Below are 23,000 nucleotides of genomic sequence, written 5' to 3' on the forward strand. Positions count from 1 at the left end.
AAGTTGTTCTCCTTTCTCCAATGGTCTCTTTATTTTTCCTGTAGGCAGTTTCTTTCTTACCCCTAGTGAGATGTGACTCAACATCCTTACATTTGTCCTCCAGCCATCCCTGCTTAGCCATTTTGCACTTGGTGACGATATCATTTTTGAGACGTTTGTATTCCTTCTTGCCAGCATCATTTACTGCGTTTTTATATTTTCTACTTCATCAATTAAATTAAATATTTCTTCTGTTACCGAAGGGTTTCTACTAGCCCTCATCTTTTTTCCAATTTTATCCTCTGCTGCTTTCACTATTTCATACCTCAAAGCTACCCATTCCTCTTTTACCGTATTTCTTTCCGCCATTCCTGTCAATTGTTCCCTTATGCTCTCCCTGAAACTCTGTACAAACTCTGGTTCTTTCAGCTTATCTAGGTCCCATCTCCTTAAATTCCCACCTTATTGCAGTCTCTTCAGTTTTAATCTACAGTTCATAACAAATAGATTGTGGTCAGAGTCCACATCTGCCCCAGGAAGTGTCTTACAATTTAAAACCTGGTTCCTAAATCTCTGTCTTACCATTATACACTCCTGGAAATGGAAAAAAGAACACATTGACACAGGTGTGTCAGATACACCATACTTGCTCCGGACACTGCGAGAGGGCTGTACAACCAATGATCACACGCACGGCACAGTGGACACACCAGAAACCGCGGTGTTGGCCGTCGAATGGGGCTAGCTGCACAGCATTTTTGCACCGCCGCCGTCAGTGTCAGCCAGTTTGCCGTGGCATACGGAGCTCCATCGCAGTCTTTAACACTGGTAGCATGCCGCGACAGCGTGGACGTCAACCGTATGTGCAGTTGATGGACTTTGAGCGAGGGCGTATAGTGGGCATGCGGGAGGCCGGGTGGACGTACCGCCGAATTGCTCTACACGTGGGGCGTGAGGTCTCCACAGTACATCGATGTTGTCTCCAGTGGTCGGCGGAAGGTGCACGTGCCCGTCGACCTGGACCGGACCGCAGCGACGCACGGATGCACGCCAAGACCATAGGATCCTACGCAGTGCCGTAGGGGACCGCACCGCCACTTCCCAACAAATTAGGGACACTGTTGCTCCTGGGGTATCGGCGAGGACCATTCGCAACCGTCTCCATGAAGCTGGGCTATGGTCCAGCACACCGTTAGGCCGTCTCCCGCTCACGCCCCAACATCGTGCAGCCCGCCTCCAGTGGTGTCGCAACAGGAGTGAATGGAGGGACGAATGGAGACGTGTCGTCTTCAGCGATGAGAGTCGATCTGCCTTGGTGCCAATGATGGTCGTATGCGTGTTTGGCGCCGTGCAGGTGAGCGCCACAATCAGGACTGCATACGACCAAGGCACACAGGGCCAACACCCGGCATCATGGTGTGGAGAGCGATCTCCTACACTGGCCGTACACCTCTGGTGATCGTCGAGGGGACACTGAATAGTGCACGGTACATCCAAACCGTCATCGAACCCATCGTTCTACCATTCCTAGACCGGCAAGGGAACTTGCTGTTCCAACAGGACAATGCACGTCCGCATGTATCCCGTGCCACCCAACGTGCTCTAGAAGGTGTAAGTCAACTACCCTGGCCAGCAAGATCTCCTGATCTGTCCCCCATTGAGCATGTTTGGGACTGGATGAAGCGTCGTCTCACGCGGTCTGCACGTCTAGCACGAACGCTGGTCCAACTGAGGCGCCAGGTGGAAATGGCATGGCAAGCCGTTCTACAGGACTACATCCAGCATCTCTACGATCGTCTCCATGGGAGAATAGCAGCCTGCATTGCTGCGAAAGATGGATATACACTGTACTAGTGCCGACATTGTGCATGCTCTGTTGCCTGTGTCTATGTGCCTGTGGTTCTGTCAGTGTGATCATGTGATGTATCTGACCCCAGGAATGTGTCAATAAAGTTTCCCCTTCCTGGGATAATGAATTCACGGTGTTCTTATTTCAATTTCCAGGAGTGTATAATCTATCTGATACCTTTAAGTGTATCCAGGGTTCTTCCATGTATACAACCTTCTTTCATGATTCTTGAATCAAGTGTTAGCTGTGAGTAAGTTATGCTCTGCGCAAAATTCTACCAGGCGGCTTCCTCTTTCATTTCTTAGCTCCAATCCATATTCGCCTACTATGTTTCCTTCTCTCCCTTTTCCTACTCTCGAATTCCAGTCACCCATGACTATCAAATTTTCGTCTCCCTTTACCACCTGAATAATTTCTTTTATCTACTCATACATAATAGAAGCGAATATTAGATTTGAACTAACACTGCGGAAATTTTGAACTTGGATAGCTTAGAATGAAAATCATTCTGTTTATTGCAAAGGAAAACAATTGATTTTCTAAAACATTCTCTACGATGCACAACTTGAAACAGATCACGTCGACCAAAGTATATGGAAGAACTGACAGCGACGTATATTGGAAGGCAGTAAGAGCCCTTGGCTTTTGACTTGGCAGAATTCGACACTCATTTCGAGGCGCAACTAAATGAAGAAAGAAAGCCAGTTTTCTTTTTTAATCAAATGACGTCTTCATCAATTACTTTAGTATTAATGTAATTTACGAGTAATTGCTCATGATTGATATTAACATTCCTTAGACAAGAAAAGAACGTGTTCTTGGGCAACTTTGTCTTTAACGACCAAAAGGCATTAAATGATCTTCAAGCACATGTGTTCCAGCAGCGGTATGAAGAAAATGATATTAAAAATGACGGTAATAATCGAATTATCCGGTAATTTCACACTTCACAGTGGATTTTCTCGAACTAAGAAATTCGCTGAATTAGTGAAAATTTCAAAATGTCTTCACCTAGAGGCTATGATGCCTAGAAGAGTCTTTACATCCTGCTGACATAAGAACATCATAATATCCACGTCAGAAGCTTGCTTCTACTTAACCATTTAATAGACTCGCATTTTTTCCACCGCGACTAATTTTGTAAGCTAAACACATCATCCGTAACAGCACACTCCTGGGGCTGGGAAATGTGGCCACAATGGTCTGATGAAACGAACCATCACAGGTGCAATGCGTGGGTTCAGGCATTTACTTTTAAGAGGCAGAAACAGATTTACTTTACCTCTGGTGACCTCAAGAGAAACATGTTATAATCCAGAATCCGCATTGAACATCACGTATCTTCATTACCAACTGGGCAGAGCCGGTTTAGGTTGGGAAATGACATAGGCGAAAGTCATGGTAAACAGAAATACTGTCGCCAGTTAACTTACTTATATGAGAAAATTTTATTTTATTTAATGAACCGATAGCCGTTTAAAGAAACAGGTCTCTTATTTTACTTGTAGTTGATTAAACCAGAGACGTTGAAAAATTTGGTGCTGGACTGTGATTCGAATTCGTAACTCCTCTTTCGAGGATCAATCATTTCGTACCTTTTCCGAAGACTGCAATCTTCTCTAGGTGTCCTCCAAAGGTAAGTATGTGGGTCCGAATCCTGATTCCGTACAAAAATATTCATAACTTCATTTCAAGCGCTATCATGTGCACACCAGCTTACTAGTGAAAATTAACGTGCATTTATAATGTCTGTTTATGTGTTGCAAACAATCACAGTGGGTGTCGATATATCTGGTCACACACGCCCACATCTTTAAAAAAATGTGTGTGAAATCTTATGGGACTTAATTGCTAAGGTCATCAGTCCCCAAGCTTACACACTACTTGACCTAAATTATCCTAAGGACAAACAGACACATCCATGCCCGAGGGAGGACTCGAACCTCCGCCGCGACCAGCCCCGCAGTCTATGACTGCAGCGCTCCAGACCGCTCGGCTAATCCCGCGCGGCACACACATCTTACTGTTGGTGAGTAAGCAATTGCTACTTAAGCCATATTCGTGGATGATAGAGAAGGACGGTAGGTGTGCGACTCGATTGTCGCTCAGGCCAAAATTTGTATCTTTATTTTAGATTCAAACACCTAGCAGCTGGTAAGAAAAACCGATACGTAATATTTGATTTACTTTACAATCCAAATACGAGTTGGGATCGTATCTCTGTCACATCACTTTTCATCATGCGCTTCATCTTTAAATGCATGCACACTTTCTTACTTATGAATGGAGGTATATCTTTCGTGGTTATTTAACAGGGACGAAAGGTTCTTGATAGGAGTCCCAGTTTATTACAAAAACTGTCGTCTTTTATTTTCAAATTTAGATCCGGTTACTGACATTAGCCAAAATTTCATTAATTCATGACTCTTCATGGCTAGTTAGCAATATGATTACATTAGATTAGATGAGATTAGATTAATTCTTGTTCCACGGATCATGAATACAACATTTCAAAATGATGTGTAATGTGTCATTTTAATAAAATACCATGATTCAAATTCTTTAGAACAATGTTTTACTCTCTCTCATTCTTTTTTATATTTCTCTCTCTCTCTCTCTCTCTCTCTCTCTCACACACACACACACACACACACACACACACACACACACACACACACTTTTGTTTGTTTGTTTGTTGTGCTCAACTATAGGCCAGGTACGAAAACATGTGTGAATGAGTTTCTTAGTTTTGAGTACACTTACGAAAGAAATATAAAACCAGCTATGAGAGTCACTGATTTATGATGCTTGGTTTGCAGTCAGTCCTGAGTACTATTAGCAACTACGCTGCAGTCCCTAAAGCTAGTTGCAGAAATGCAAATCAGACGCATTACGTATTCCTGGCCATAGCAGCCACGTCCTTGAGATGTCAGCTATTGTCACTTCCCAGCCTGCTATAGGATCACATCGCTTCGTCTTCTTCATGGTGGTACTGTAACTGAGATTTGGCAACAAGACAAGGTATGTTGGGCAACTCTGTGATCGACAAGTTACTTCCTGGTGTGCACGGAATTAAGCCTCAATGTTCACTTGATTTTTCCTGTCATTTCTACTGAATAATCTGAGATATTATCGCTTGAGGAGTAACAAAAGATTATACATTTACTGTTTTCAGCCCTGGAAAGTCGTTGCACTTGGAAATCGCACCTAATATCGTCCTATATATAGCGGTTTACAGTTTATAGCCACTTTTGACCTCGTCAGTGGAAACCGAAGCCCATACCTCTTCGCTAGCTCTGTGGTAACGTGCTGACCTGTACAAATGCATATGTTACAGTTCGCGATTCAAGTCTTGCTGACTATAACGTTTTTATCCCTTCTGTGAAAGAGCTACAAGCAGTCAGAGTAAACATCAATAAGAAAATCACAAGAAAATACTTTTGGCTGATAATGCAAAGGTGAAAAACGTACAATGCTGCGCAACATGTAACAAGTCTTTCCACTGCTGACAAGTAAATTTTGGGTTTCTGGGAATACATAACTTTATTCATGAAATGCCAAATTTGCATACCTCTTGAGTATGACACAGCATACAAATTAAACACAGACCCATTAGAAATCGAAGTGAGTAGTATTTTACTAATTCGTGCCGATAGAGGGTCGCTTGTGTACAGATACTCAGTTTTATGAAAACAGACTTTTGTCGTAAGGTTATCGTGGGTACGTTTATTTCATTTCTTATAATATTGTGTACAATTTTTTTAAGGATTCTTTTACCGTTGTTAAAACAATAGTAAATATGAGAGACAAATTAACCATCAACGATATATGCGAATTCTCTGATATTATCTTTAACAGTCTGACAATGCACATGCAGTTCATTGATTACATGCATTTAGGAAACTTGCTCCGAGTTAAAGGTGACTAACAAGCTTTAAAGAAGAATAAAATACTACTACCACACGAGAGCTAATGTAGAAAAATACATATATCACGTATTTTGGCATGATACGCTCTCCCCATACATAACACAAAAGTTTCTGGATGCATCTACTGCCTCGCTGTCTATTGAACCTGAAAAGAACAAAATGTAGCAGAAGTTAGCCCTTTCTCCACATGCGGCTATTTTGGGTTGAGAAGTGAAGGGAATTATGTTAAAACTTCCATCAGACTGATAACTGCAGCAGACAGCAGAATTGCGTTTTAAAAATTGTAGCAGGGAATGTACTCGAACTAGCGACGTCTCAACTAAGGTGTGTGCGTCGCTTACCGTTACGCTACTAGCTGACACCTAGCTACAGCACCTCTAGAAGTCAACAACAATTCCTTCACAACTTCTGCATTCCACAGTGCTGTGAGATAATGCATATGGACAGACATTTACAGCTTTTCTTTTGCGTGCTCGACATTTTCAACAAACAGGTAGCGCAATAGAGTAGCTCAAGTGGAAAGAAACGCTTCCTATTTAAATTTCTCCATCCTACACTGTTGGCAGTTCTATGTAGGTGGCAGTTACGTGATTTTATTTCGGTGATTACAAAATAGAGTCGAATGTCTGCACTGGGTAGCCGAGGCAGCTAGTTCATGGCGATTCGGTCAACCAAGTAAATGAATGAACTGAACATGCTGCAAACCACTACAGGGAGCCTATGTGTCAGAACTCCCATCCAGTGTGGCGCAACGGCGTTATGATTGAAAAATGAAGCACAGAGAAGAGGGTGTGGTGGTCTGTTGGACTGATGATAGGTGTGTGTTCTTTTGGTATGGGTTATAATCCAACCTCTGGTGAAGATTTTTGATTGTGAGAGACAGATTCTATTCTCTTCTGGCTACACCAAGTGAAGAAGGTATAATGGCATTGTGGTCTGAAATTCACATCAAAGATGATATTTCTTCTCTACCAAGTAGGCGTTACGTTGAACCATAATAAAGTCAAGAATGGCGACATGTAGAAACTCTATCACCAGTTACCTTTCTTATACTAGTTCTAGTGACGAAACGTGTAGGGTCACAGAACAATTATTCCATCTTTATTTGAGCTTCTGCAAGTCAATGAAATTGGTTCTGAACTGGGAAGGGGTCTCAGACTGCCATTAATGCGGACTTTGATCCCTTCATAACAATACAGCTCGACTACAATTTGTTGTTTGTTCAAAAGTGCAGATTCCTCAACATCTTCACATATTGCGAGTGGATGAGTTCGAATCCTGGCCCAGCACTAAAGATTTCATAATATATTATCAAGCTCTAGCATGAGAACACCTATTCCTGGTGGTTAATAATTTTTATTTTTATTGTATTATCATACGTTGTCAAAACTAACGATATCTGACGTTTTTGACTCCCAGTGAGACACAGAACTATTTGCGAGTCACTGTAAGTTCAAGGATGTTATTGCGAGCTACTGGTGGAAAAAAATTACGGTATCTGACATCTCTTTGTGTGTAGTCAACAACGATATGTGTAGGGTTCGATTACCAGTCAGCAGTGAACTCTTCGTCATATTATTTGTAGTTTAAACATGCTCACATGTCGCTGCTGGTGTAACAAACTCATATTTTACGTTCGTTTTCTATAGAACATAACAGCGGTAGGTGCCAGAGTGGTGTCCTGGGAAGAAAAAATTAATGTCTCGTTTGGTCATTTCAGTTGAAACACCTTGTACTGCCGAGAAAATACGATATATCACCGTTGATTGTGCTTCGATAACAATCCCATTAGGTTCTGGGTTCGAATCCCTGTCCAACACAAAGCTTTACCTCACGGCATTTCAAGTAAGTTACTTGTGAAGAAGCAATATTTAACATATCTCATAGTTCGTTAACAGGGACAATAGATGCTGGGTAGGAATTCGCATCCGTTAGAAATGTTTACGTTTTTTAGTTTAAAGTTGATATATCCTAACTGATAGTGTCTAAAATCGAGATATATCACTCTCTGTATGCCAAGTCAGGAATGACTGTTAGTTTCCGTCAGTCACGAAATCTTTGCTTAGTCTGCATGACCTGGGTTTGAATCCATATGCAGAACGAGACGGTTCGTGGTGTCATTTGAAGCTCATACATATTCTCAACTAGCGCTCGTGAATAACTTAAATTTTTAATGTCATTTTGTGTTAAATAAGAAATATGGTGTGTTACTTTGAAGAGGAAATCATGAATACGACAAACGTACTACGTGCATTACCTATCTGACTTAATAATGACAGTGGTAACATTTCAGGTATGTTATTTATTGTAATAAATGTGAGCTTACAAGACTTAAGGACAGTCCTATCTGTGATAAGGTGTTCCCTGATATTAGTCGTATCGTGGTATTACCGTACATCTTGAGATATTGCGATATAGAGCAGTGTTTTCCAGCGGTGACTTGTTGGAACCATTTTCAATAGTCAAACGACTATACCGAGGAGCGATTAGAGGATCTGCTACACAGCTGTGTTATGTGGGTTGCATGCGAATCAGGCGAAATGCAATTGAGGTCGTTCGGATAGTTTTGAGCATGAGTGTACATGAGATCACAATACCGACATTGCAGGACTTGCTTCACTATTTTGTATATACTGTTCACAGGTGATGCGACTATCATCCGCTGGGAGTCCACTTTCGTGATATTAAAAGTGTTTTACAGCAGTACAGATACAGCACGTGGATGCAATGGTTAGCTGAGAACACCTTAATGTAGAAAATGGAGTTAACATGAGCTCACATATGCAAGTATAATAACTACAATACGTAAATATTTTGGAATTTTAATGAATATCGTGATAAATACTTATGATTTATAAAGCAACAACCTCATGCTCATGTAACCTTGTGCGTTTCGGAAAAGTGATACGAGTTGCAAATCAAAGAGAATATTTTTGCTCAAGGACAATAAACAAAATAAAGCACTGAAAGAGGGGGAGAAGAGAGAGAGAGAGAGAGAGAGAGAGAGAGAGAGAGAGAGAGAGAGAGGGAGGGAGGGAGGGAGGGAGGGAGGGAGGGAGGGAGAAGGAAAGAAAGAGTAAGGATGGTGGGAGAGAGAGAGGGGGGGGGGGGGAAGGAAGTGGTAGGCCCATCATATTAGTCAGGAAGTATGCCATGGCGGAGTACTGCCCAATAGTTAGCTGTAGGGCGTGCCAATAATTCATATATTGTGAATACACGAAATATGTTCACAAAAATCCTTTTAGCATCCGTTAATACCATAGACAACTAACTCGCAACTGCGTTTATTTCGTGAACTTCGTATCTGCTAACTGATATTAACTCCCCTAATTTGTCATCTTTCTTCCAGTGAACCTCATCTTTAAGAGTTATAATAGTTTAATTAATATAGAGCCAGTATTATATTTTGCTCGTTAAATGTTTTCTTTCATTGTTTAAGAGGTCCAGAAGCCTAAGGCTAGATGTTTCAATTTTAAAATCCCTGGATTCCAGTCGCGTTTGAAAAGTAATAAACAGTTTGTTTTTATAATTTTTGAAGGTATAGAATAAAAATACAAAAAATAAATGAATCCGTACAGCAGTATTTGATAGTTGCATTAAAAAAAATTGTATGCAGTGATTCTACTTATATTTCATTTCTCAAATGTTGTCAACTGCTGGTGTTTCAGGGCTTTACAAGTAATATGAGGCACCCTACCTGGATACAAAGTTGAGGGATGTTCTCAACAGAAAAACACACTATGTGGACTGAAGAGCCAAAGAAAATTGTACATTTGCCTAATATCTTGCAGGGCTCCCGCGAGTCTGCAGAAGTGTCGAAAAAACGACGTGGCATGGACTCGATAATTCCCTGAAATAGTGGTAAAGGAAACTGACTCCATGAAACTGGCAGGGTTGTCCATACATCCGTAAGAGTACGAGTGCCTGGAGTTCTCTTCTGAACAAGTACTTAATAATGTTAACCAAGGGAAATCTACGTAATGTATACATATAACGATAAAACTGTCATCAACACGATAGGCGGTTCGAACAGCACAGTAATTTTCTAGCCATGGTCCCGTTGGTTTCTCCGACCTCTGAACTCATTTAGCCAGTCTTTTGTAAGCGGCCCTGCAGTTTAACACGGAAGCGAGCCATGGTTCGACTACTCATTACTCACATTAACAAATCATTGTCGAACGTGTAAGAACAGATATTTGTAAAAGAAGTTTGTGGACCAATCCTGGATTAGGGTTTAGACCGTCGTGATATGTAATCTGACACTTACCCACTGAAATGCATAGCAAATTTGAAATGATAATATTGACACTTTTATTAGTAATTGAAACAGTACGGCGCACATTGATAACATTATAAGCTCTTGGTGGATTTTCCAAAATGAAATGTTGGCGGTACTTTTATGATCAGACTGAAACACTTCACTGCAGGCGATTTATTGTAGAACGTCTTCTTTGAAAGGATAAGCTGGAGATAGGACGGTAAGTGTTAGGTTGCAATGGAGAGGTAGCAAGAGGATTAGGGCTTGACAAGTCGTAACGTTTTGCTATATACCACTGTGGTTGACACGTAGGCTTTTTTATTCTTATCCAATTCCTCTTACGATCTGCATCAGCTGTGTAGGCAACTACTGTTTTTAATAATTTATTTGTCTACAAGGTTCAAAATTCGTCGTTACATGATGAAGCAGAGATTCTACTACGGTGCGTGAATACCACTAATGATCTGTTTTTCACATTTTCTTTATTCTTCAGTAAGGGTATTTACAGTACGTTATTCTCACCTTTCCTTACGTAACAGAATTTGCTTTAGAGTTTTTAATCTCTGCTTGGTGTGTTTCAGATGAAACACACTAAGTTTTTTTTAGTTCACCTTCCGGATTATTTCGTTGTATTTGCCAGGAATCTCATTGCAGCTGGAAAGCTCTATACGTCGACGTACACGTCGTCTACATTTAGCAGTTGCACAGTATTTGCCGCAGCAGTCGACGTAGATATTAGTGTGATGTCCTCACTAGATCACATATCCCTGTTAAGCGTTTAGGACTGCAGCGGCAGTGGTGCTGCGTTACATACGCTGGAAGGGATGGCAACACTATCTTAACTGCGTGTCGACACTGCTCTCATTTTCTCCCCTTGGCCGTTGGTTCCCCTTGTTCGCAGTAGTTAGTCAAACTAGTTACAGCAAAGAACGGAAAGCAGTCACAGAACGACCCACCATTTGAAGTGACTAATCTTTCCTAAAAGTGTATTTGTTACATCTTTCTGTTTCTGGTGGCTTAAGTACACGTTCAGTTCAAAACCCTCAGTGTCTTTCTTTTACAAGTACAAATGTTAGTGAAAAAGGTGCTAATGGCACCATTTAGAGGTGACAGTTTTCTCACTTTCATCATCATGTGTGTTCTGATTGAATGACTGCCACGTTTGATTAAAATGAAATTTCCCTCAAGAAAAATATCGTGAATTTGGCCAGAGTGCAGCAATTTAAACACACGTTTGCACAAACTTGATCCTAGCCACTCAGTTACCAATCGACTATGGAAATAATTATCCGTAAGGAATTTAAGCTGAAGTTTTTTCGTGTTTAACAATATTATTGTGGTGGGCGTACTGTAAGACCTTCGGTACACACACCATCAGATCATTTGACTTGTCGCTCTAGCGAAGTAGGCGAGTGTCAGCAATATGTCTCGTGGTCTTATTGTGGCGTGTTTATCTTCTGCCGTTATGTCAGACGATAGAAATGCCACTTGCACGCTTAGAGTAGCAGGTTGACGGTGCCCAACTATAAACAGAACTTGATTAATTTTCACACACATTTATTAAAATAACAACACGCATAAAAATAACTTAACTTGGTACGTTAATCTTATTCTCACATACCTCTGATACTTGACAAAGTGTCTATTCATTTACCTTCATGGCTATGTATAGGAATATGACAATCTTATTAGGCGCAGTCTGAAACTTGACTACAGACTAGTGCAGACCAATGCAGACTGATGCAGACCAATGCAGACTGGTACAGACTAATGCAGACTGACTAATCGGAGGTCTGTACACTCGTTATAATACCGCGCGGTACGGTATCACTGCGCGAGTGTGATCCGCGAGGAGAAAAGGTTCTAAGTTAGCAGCAATCTCATTGGCTGCGTTACATATTAATACTCGGATCGGCGGAAGCAGAATTTGGTCCGTCTCTATGACAGCGTCATCTCGTACTGCGGAGACGGACGAGCGCAGCGCCTGCGCTGTTGTGCTTAGCGGGGCGCGCTCTAGTGGGAAAGTTGTGTACGCGCAGACTACGCGGAACTATGTACACAACAACTATGAAAGGAAAGTTGCTATTCACCATATAGTGGAGATGCTGAGTCACAGATAGGCACAACAAAAAGAGTTTCACCATTAAAATTTTCAGCCATTAAGGCCTTCGTCAACAGATGACAGACACACACGCGCGCATACACACACAAACAAACAACTGCAGTCCCACGCAACTGAAACCAGTTCGAGCCACCTTTTGAGTTGATCACAGCTTTATAGTTGTACGTATATATCGCACAGGTTTACCTTCTATTGTTGGGTAACTTTATTAAATACTTTTGAGTGATAAACGAAATATATACTGTTACCAGCGATTCCTTGCCCCTCAGAAAAAAGGAATAAAATCATACGAAATATATATCATTATTACTCTAAAAATACGGTTAAAATAATATAACACGGTGGTGCAATAGACAATAGCCCAGAAAACATATAAGAAAACTTAACTGCGTGTCCTGAGGCTTACGCAACACTCACCCACTTTTCCACTTGATAACTTGTTAATAATTTAATAGACAGAATAATATTAAGAAATAATGAACATAAACTCATTACTGGTGTAAAGTAGACAATTATTTGCACCAATAAATTTACAATGACACATACGTCTTAATACACCATGGCCTTGAGGAGAAAATGTGAAGAGGAAGGTGTAGGTGAAGAATGTCAGTAAAAACACGATTATTAATTTGAAAAAGATGGTTCGTTTCATTCTCTGGTCCGCTGAATTTTTAACTGATACCATTTTTATGATTTTACATTTTAAAACCAGATAACATATTCTATATTTTATCTCTTCCAAAAAGAAATAAATTGCATTTAAAGTAGAAAGTAAATAGAAAATACTGTTGTGCCTGTATAGGTATTACACCACACATGGGTATATCACCTAGAGGGGTTCCTTATCTGCACTCACTGTGTAAGACTCAGGTTTATTACCATGAAGCATCAACAAATGAATTACTCACTGAGTTAAGTAAGTGAACATAAAATAGACGAAGGGCTGTATTTGCCTCAGGTGAGTGAGCATAATAAAAGTATAATAATCAGAATAAGTCGTTAAAACTTCACGAATGGGTAGTTACACTCGAACATACAACTTTATTTATTTGACCAACCATTAGAAGAGCTAAGAAAACTTAAAAAAAACACAGCATTAAGTTTTGGAACTTAATTACTGGATGAATGCGCCATACAATCTCATGCCTTAAGGGCAAGACCACTTTAATTTAAAATAACTTAAGACAAAATTTAATTTAAAATAACTTAAGACTCAAACCACAATCAGAAATTTTGAAGGCAGAAGGCCTTATCTTAAATCAGTTCTTTCAATTAGGCTGAAGTCCCAAACAATCTCACACCTTAAGAGCAAAAAAATTTAATTTAAAAATGAAAATCGACTGAAGGCCCATCTATTAAGACTCAATCCAAAATTAAATTTTTAAAAGGCAAAAGGCCTTATCTTAAAACAGTTCTTTAATCAGGCTGAAGGCCCAAACTATCTTACGCCTTAAGGGCAAAACAACCTTAATTTAAAAATCGGCTAGAAGCCATACAAATAAAAAGAACAAGAACAAATAAGAAAAAGCAGTACACCCAACGGCGCTCAGAAATTTCCGAGGGTCAGCCTGGAATTCAAACACTAACGCTCACTTAGATGAGACAGGCAGTCGGCCCAAACATTCTCGATCCCGATCCGACGACAACCCAATCGACAGACAGTCAACGAACCCATCGACAAGATAACTTCCGCTCCACCCGACCAGCACACAATAGGGAGTTCAGTGGAACAACGTAGAAAGTATTGGCGCCCACAACCAATTATACATTGAGCTGTCAAACTACACACCGTGCTGGACAGCGACAACACGATGAGGGAAATACACTGCATGAATTTACGTCAACGGCCAGGAAAGGTAACCGGAACGTTAACGGCCACAAGTCAGAAGTTTCCGCTGCTGCACTTCAGTACAAAACAACCAAGTACAGTTAAACTCCACCGGATGTTGGCTAAAATTTGCCAACTTAAAAACACACGACGTTGCTCTCGGAAATTTCCCAACAGCCGACGACGAAATCCAAACGAGACAATGTGACCAGTCGTGACTTGCTGGTAGATTAAGTCAAAACACAACTTTCGTGTCCAGGGTCGGTGAGCCACGGGCCTCATAGTAATAGGAACAGCAGCACACACTCCGACCGCGCGTAGACGCCACCAGCGGCCTCGGCCAAACTACGCGCCGCGGAGATTTCCTTGCTGCTCCACGACAACCGACCAACAAGTCGCACACAGCACAGTCTGGAACTATAAGCCAAAGATAGTACAAGGTGCGAATATCGATACACACCGCTGCTGCCACTCATGGACAGAGAGGATAACAGCATAATCGCGATGACCGCGGGAGACTAAACACAGAGTAACAATCAGGGTTTAATCCAACGAATAAGATGAGCCAGCCATGGCTCACATCAACACTGAAAGATTTTATTACTCTCCTTGTTCCTTTATGTAAACTCCCTTGTTGTGAGCCAGCTAGGAAAAGCTAGTCATGGCTGTAGAAAATGACAGGTCTTCAGTGTAATAAAATAAATGAAACGGAAGAGTTAAATTATCTGCGCAGTCACTGGTAATACTGGATACCATTTGCAGTTATTATGCAGACCATGAGGATGTTCATATGACATTATAAAAAATATTGTGTAACTGTATACCAATCTGATATACATGGTGACGCACGAAATGTGTTACCATTTTTTTTAATATAAACTTTATTGTCAATACAATCTGAAAGAAACATATACTACAATGAAGAGCCGTCCATGGAGATTTGTTATAACTCAGCACATGCTCAATATATCCACCATTTCGTTTTCTAACTTCCTTCAAACGAACACTGAAGTTAGTGATTACCCTACGACACATGTCTTCCGTAATTTCACTGCAAGCTTGAAGAATAAGTCTTCTGAGCTCCATTAAATTCCACAGCTTCTTGCTACTGCCTTGCCCTTCAACACACAGTGGTTCATGCCAACTGGAGCAAGGCCACATAATACAAACACTGTGTTGGAGTTTGTGCACGAGCATTTCGATATGCGGATCATTTCACTCAGATTTCCAGGTCGCTTCAATGAGGGACAAAATTGGCCCCCTATAGTCCAGATCTCAATCCATGTGACTTTTTTCTTTGAGGGTACCTAAAGAAAAAAATTTCCCCGAAACACCCACGTGATTCGACTGTTGATGACTGGAGACATGTTGCCTGGTCGGTCTAGTCTCGTTTCAAATTCTATCGAGCATATGGACGTATATGGATATGGAGACAACCTCATGAATCCATGGACCCGGCAAGTCAGCAGGGGACTGTTGGAAGCTGTTGGAGGCTCTGTAATGGTGTGGAGCTAGAGTGACATTGGACCACTGATACGTCTAGTCAGGACTCTGACAGGTGACAAATACGTAATCATCCTGTCTGATCACCTGCATTCATTTATATCCATTGAGCATTCCGAAGTACTTGAAAAATTCCAACAGGACAATGCAACACTGCATACGTCCACAATTGCTACACAGTGCTCCAATAACACTCTTATGAGTCCAAGAACTTCCGCTGGCCACCGAAAGCCCCAGAGATGAACTTTATTGAGCATGATATGTATTGTGCTACCGTCAGGAAATTGAAGAAGTATCTTCAGTCTGTTCATTCCCACAAAAATGCAAACAATATTCTCGTTCTCCATAATAATGCAAGGACTCAAAGAAGCCACGCAACCAAGACGAAGTCACAACACTTCATTGTTTCTTCTTATCTACCATCCAGCGCAGATCGCGTACCTTCAAAATTACATCTGTTTGGCCCAACTTGGGACGCTTCGTACCCCTGGTGTAGGGGTAGCGTCTTTGATTTATAATCAAAACGTCTTCGGTCCCGGGTTCGATCCCCGCTACTGCCTAAATTTTGATAAATAATCAGCATTCGCGGCCGAGGACTTCCGGCATAAGAAGTCAGCCTCATTCTGCCAACGGCCTTGTCAAAGAGGGCGGAGGAACGGATAGAGTTTCAGGGCACTCTCTTGTCCTAGGGGTGGGAAATTGCCCCTAAGGGCGGAACAATCAGCAATGATCAACGACATGAGGATGCAGAAGGCAATGGAAACCACTGCATTAAAGACACGTAACGTGTATCCACAGGACATGTGGCCTGTAGTTGAAGAAGTGTCATGATGATCTCTCCATTGGCAAAAGATTCCGGAATAGTCCCCCATTCGGATCTCCGGGAGGGGACTGTCAAGGGAGAGGTTACCATGAGAAAAAGATTAAATAACCAACGAAAGGATAATGTTCTACGAGTCGGGGCGTGGAATGTCAGAAGCTTGAACGTGGTAGGGAAACTAGAAAATCTGAAAAGGGAAATGCAAAGGCTCAGTCTAGATATAGTAGGGGTCAGTGAAGTGAAGTGGAAGGAAGACAAAGATTTCTGGTCGGATGAGTATCGGGTAATATCAACAGCAGCAGAAAATTGTATAACAGGTGTAGGATTCGTTATGAATAGGAAGGTAGGACAGAGGGTGTGTTACTGTGAACAGTTCAGTGACCGGGTTGTTCTAATCAGAATCGACAGCAGACCAACACCGACACCGATAGTTCAGGTACACATGCCGACGTCGCAAGCTGAAGATGAACAGATAGAGAAAGTGTATGAGGATATTGAAAGGGTAATGCAGTATGTAAAGGGGGACGAAAATCTAATAGTCATGGGCGACTGGAATGCAGTTGTAGGGGAAGGAGTAGAAGAAAAGGTTACAGGAGAATATGGGCTTGGGACAAGGAATGAAAGAGGAGAAAGACTAATTGAGTTCTGTAACAAGTTTCAGCTAGTAATAGCGAATACCCTGTTCAAGAATCACAAGAGGAGGAGGTATGCTTGGAAAAGGCCGGGAGATACGGGAAGATTTCAATTAGATTACATACATCATGGTCAGACAGAGATTCCGAAATCAGATATTGGATTGTAAGGCGTACCCAGGAGCAGATATAGACTCAGATCACAATATAGTAGTGATGAAGAGTAGGCTGAAGTTCAAGACAATAGTCAGGAAGAATCAATACGCAAAGAAGTGGGATACGGAAGTTCTAAGGAATGACGAGATACGTTTGAAGTTCTCTAACGCTATAGATACAGCAATAAGGAATAGCGCAGTAGGCAACACAGTTGAAGAGGAATGGACGTCTCTAAAAAGGGCCATCACAGAAGTTGGGAAGGAAAACATAGGTACAAAGAAGGTAGCTGCGAAGAAACCATGGGTAACAGAAGAAATACTTCAGTTGATTGATGAAAGGAGGGAGTACAAACATGTTCCGGGAAAATCAGGAATACAGAAATACAAGTCGCTGAGGAATGAAATAAATAGGAAGTGCAGAGAAGCTAAGACGAAATGGCTGCAGGAAAAATGTGAAGACATCGAAAAAGATGTGATTGTCGGAAGGACAGACTCAGCATACAGGAAAGTCAAAACAACCTTTGGTGACATTAAAAGCAACGGTGGTAACATTAAGAGTGCAACGGGAATTCCACTGTTAAATGCAGAGGAGAGAGCAGATAGGTGGAAAGAATACATTGAAAGCCTCTATGAGGGTGAAGATTTTTCTAATGTGATAGAAGAAGAAACAGGAGTCGATTTAGAAGAGATAGGGGATCCAGTATTAGAATCGGAATTTAAAAGATCTTTGGAGGACTTACGGTCAAATAAGGCAGAAGGGATAGATAACATTCCATCAGAATTTCTAAAATCATTAGGGGAAGTGGCAATAAAACGACTATTCACGTTGGTGTGTAGAATATATGAGTCTGGCGACATACCATCTGACTTTCGGAAAAGCATCATCCACACAATTCCGAAGACGGCAAGAGCTGACAAGTGCGAGAATTATGGCACAATCAGCTTAACAGCTCATGCATCGAAGCTGCTTACAAGAATAATATACAGAAGAATGGAAAAGAAAATTGAGAATGCGCTAGGTGACGATCAGTTTGGCTTTAGGAAAAGTAAAGGCACGAGAGAGGCAATTCTGACGTTACAGCTAATAATGGAAGCAAGGCTAAAGAAAAATCAAGACACGTTGATAGGATTTGTCGACCTGGAAAAAGCGTTCGACAATATAAAATGGTGCAAGCTGTTCGAGATACTGAAAAAAGTAGGGGTAAGCTATAGGGAGAGACGGGTCATATACAATATATACAACAACCAAGAGGGAATAATAAGAGTGGACGATCAAGAACGAAGTGCTCGTATTAAGAAGGGTGTAAGACAAGGCTGTAGCCTTTCGCCCCTACTCTTCAATCTGTACATCGAGGAAGCAATGATGGAAATAAAAGAAAGGTTGAGGAGTGGAATTAAAATACAAGGTGAAAGGATATCAATGATACGATTCGCTGATGACATTGCTATCCTGAGTGAAAGTGAAGAAGAATTAAATGATCTGCTGAACGGAATGAACAGTCTAATGAGTACACAGTATGGTTTGAGAGTAAATCTGAGAAAGACGAAGGTAATGAGAAGTAGTAGAAATGAAAACAGCGAGAAACTTAATATCAGGATTGATGGTCATGAAGTCAATGAAGTTAATGAATTCTGCTACCTAGGCAGTAAAATAATCAATGACGGACGGAGCAAGGAAGACATCAAAAGCAGACTCGCTATGGCAAAAAAGGCATTTCTGGCCAAGAGAAGTCTACTAATATCAAGTACCGGCCTTAATTTGAGGAAGAAATTTCTGAGGATGTACGTCTGGAGTACAGCATTGTATGGTAGTGAAACATGGACTGTGAGAAAACCCGAACAGAAGAGAATCGAAGCATTTGAGAGGTGGTGCTACAGACGAATGTTGAAAATTAGGTGGACTGATAAGGTAAGGAATGAGGAGGTTCTACGCAGAATCGGAGAGGAAAGGAATATGTGGAAAACACTGATAAGGAGAAGGGACAGGATGATAGGACATCTGCTAAGACATGAGGGAATGACTTCCATGGTACTAGAGTGAACTGTAGAGGGCAAAAACTGTAGAGGAAAACAGAGATTGGAGTACGTCAAGCAAATAATTGAGGACGTAGATTGCAAGTGCTACTCAGAGATGAAGAGGTTAGCACAGGAAAGGAATTCGTGGCGGGCCGCATCAAACCAGTCAGTAGACTGTTGACCAAAAAAAAAAAAAAAGAAAAAAAAAGGATGCACTCTGGCACTCTGCCTGAAGCAGTATGGGGAGGTTACTGGTGCAGGTTCAAATAGCTCTGAGCACTATGGGACTTAACACCTGAGGTCATCAGTCCACTAGAACTTAGGACTACTTAAACCTAACTAACCTAAGGACACCACACACATCCATGCCCGAGGCAGGATTCGAACCTGCGACCGTAGCGGTCGCGCGGTTCCGTACTGAAACGCTTAGAACCGCTTGGCCACCGCGGCCGGTCACATGTGCAGGAAGACGTTGGCTGTGGTACCATGCGTGTATATAGGCCCTTCCAATGAGGTGGCATGAGGCCACTATACTGAACGGAAAATATGTTGAACACTATGATTTTGTAGCCAAAAGAGGGAAGAATAATATGGTGTAATCTGATCAAGGATAGAAAAACTGTTTTCAGAAGTAATATTGGATTACTTCTATAGTTGTTATATAATTCACACGTGTTTTTGTGGCGATCTGATATTGTAATTTATAATATTGGAAACTAAGATCGCTTAACTTGAAATAGTTTAATTCAAGACCAGTTTTTGACAGTACCTGTCCGTCTTCCTGAGATCTCTCAGCAACATAAATACACATCATCTCATCGATATACTGCGAACTTTCTCCAAATATAATAATAAAGCAATATACCGGTTGGCTTTATGTATTTTATAAACAAATGCAGAACTGTTATTGTAATTGAGCGTGTTCTCAGAACGTCGACTGAAGCATGTATAATTATATTTCTCGGCGATCTGAGAACCTCAGGTGACAGCTACGTATTGTCGAGTCTGGTGAGGAAATAAACTATTTCACATCGAGTGATCTTGGCTTTTACTATTATAAACTATAATTATTAGTCTGTAAATGAAGTATGTGCTGATGTAATGCCATTCAGCAAACCGTCCACAGCCACCGTTAGAAATATCTGGATTTACACCCGTTACACCCTGTGTACTGTAAACTTTAACGGGCTTGTAGAGCTCCCTTGGAAATCAAGCTATAGGTTTGGATCTTCATTTCCTAGCGCGTGCTGGAACCAGACTTTTGATCCGCTACTCGACAAGCTCTACTTTCTTCATTAAAGTGCAGTGCTGAGATGTACCGAAGTCGAGGGACACGGCGTTCACCTAGGCACCGTATTCTTCGGCGCTCTGGACCTCACGGACTATCATAGCGAGATGAATGTCACTACATCTATATTCGCGGAATCCATAATTATTTCTAGAGAGTATGTTCCTGATGCCCAAGATGGAATTAACGAGTGATTGTAAAACATGACTCACAATTCTACGACGAAATAACGTCAGTGATATAGACCTACAGTTATGTGTTTTCTTGAAAAGCAGATTGACTTGACCTTTTTTCAGTCGAATAGTACCTTTCATTGCTCCAGCGACCTGCGATAAGCTGCTATTAGAAGAGGAACTATCGTCTGTACTTAACTTGTCGATATTAAAAATTTGCCTGCAATAAAGATATCGCTTGGTTCCTTCCGATATTTAAGTTCTCACCGCTCTGCGCGGTTGTAAGAAATTGGTCCAATAGGGAAGCTTATATTGAAACTGAGCGATTATATAAAAGTAGAAAAGTTAAATTCGTTTACTGCTGCTGGATTTCTTTACTTGTTAATAAGTTGGTAGCACTAGAAATGGTTGGAGAAATAGCAACATGATGCAATAGACGCTAAAAAATTCGGAGTTGGGCGTTGTACGTTGAATACAGAAACAAAATTATTCGTACAGAGACTTTGGGGAACATGTATATCGAAGCGATAAATAGAGGAATGGTAAAATTGAACAGCCTGCCCTGTGAATTTCGGTGGGACACATTGTTTTCATCACATGCCCCCCATTATCTTCAAACAATCAAAAGCAAGGGAAACGAAAAAGTGCGTGAGCTGCAAAGAGTAGGGGTTGTTTCAGGACAGAACCTTCCGTCGACACGCATCAGTCATCAAAGTCATTGCGGTGCTGAGCTATAGAATTTTCGCTTTAGCTTGACTAGTACAGTGATTTGCCGCAGAAACGATAGGATGCAGGCAACACGACAGCACAGTAATTGTCTCAGCTTGAGACGTCGATATCGCCCGTCGGGTTTAAGCTGTGATGCACTGGCGTGGGGAATGACACGCCTGTGCGGAGCGATGGTTTGTTTTGCTTAGGCGTGCTAATAGTGTTAACCTACGCCACGCTTGTAATTTGAATTGGGTTCATAGAGAGAGTTGCAAATTCTGATGTCATGGGCACGTTATTGATTCTACAAGTTTAGCTAAGAGAATATAATGAGTTTACGCTTCACTCTGGCACAGACTAACATATATAGTCACTACACTCGCTGCTGAGAAAATTGTTACCATCTGACAGTTTGTGGGACTCTAGCGAACCATGGGGCGACAAAGCAGTGGTAAAATTATAGTTAGCTTTTAATCATTTTCTGGTTAATTAAGTAAATAATTGTTAAATTATTATAAGACGCGAAAGATTGTGAGATACATGAAAAAACGACCGAATCTCCTTGATTCAGTGACATAAGCTGCATCATAATTATGAAGTAATACTTTCGTATATGTGTATGATTGTAGCTTACTCCACTGAAAACAAGACCATACAAACACATAATTTTTTGACTGTTCGTAATATGCCACACACCTTCCTTGACACGTAACAGTTTTTTTATGGAATCTAATGTTTCGCACAGTCTTACACTTTATCAACTGTTTAACACATAATATTTCTGTGAATGTAATTATCTTTGTTTCAAACGCGTATGTGTTGATGGTTCTTGTCATTTGTAGCTCAGATGCAGCAACAATCGTTGAATTGGTTTCTTCTGTATTGGGAAATAATTTATTGCTATTTTTTCTTTTATTATCACATCTGGCTGTCTCTTTATGTCCAGCTAGAGATTTGTTAGATTGTCTGGTACGTAAAATAATGTACGTATATTATTCCCTGCTGGTTTCCTTTGTTCCATATTTGCTTATTTGACTGGAAGTGTAGTGAAGAAAACATTTTTCTGAGCAAGTATACGACGCCTTTCTGCAAAAAGTCAGGTGTGCTGCTGTTTACTAGCACATTTTTGTTCTTAAGGAACACGACATTCTCAACCCCCCTGCCAACCACAACATACACTCCCAATCAGCAAGAGCTCAAACATTATCTTTGATCTAATTAATATTATCTTAGTAACGAGAGAAGACACTGATTAACAAGACAATATATGTACTTGGATTTACTTGTAATAGCGTCTTCCTGTCCGAATTTATATTTCTCAATTTATTTAAGGAACATTAATCGTAATACCACTAAAATATGAAAAGGTGATACTTCGATGATTACGAAATGCGTAAGTCTACAGAAATTTAATTCTAAATAAAAATTAGCTTTTTTAACTCAAGTGTAAAACATGTGATTTTAATAACTGAAAGTGATCTATAAGGGTGTACCAGACTTACCTGTGTTGGACAGCCGCTAAGTCGGTAAAGAGCGACAGAATAAAGTAATTCACCATTTCCAGGCCCAGATTAGGGCGTACAACTCCAAACGATTTTGGTGTTTTAAATTGCGCTGTGATTGTGAAGCCATGTTTTCGATACCGCGTTTTGTCCATTGCCTTGATCAGTGACGTTCTGTGCGACGTCTTGATTTTAGGATGCGAATGATGCGAGCGGCCTGGCCTTAGTAACTGGTGTA

This window comes from Schistocerca gregaria, chromosome 5 (genome assembly GCF_023897955.1).
Source record: "Schistocerca gregaria isolate iqSchGreg1 chromosome 5, iqSchGreg1.2, whole genome shotgun sequence".
In the NCBI taxonomy this organism is placed as follows: Eukaryota; Metazoa; Arthropoda; class Insecta; order Orthoptera; family Acrididae; genus Schistocerca; species Schistocerca gregaria.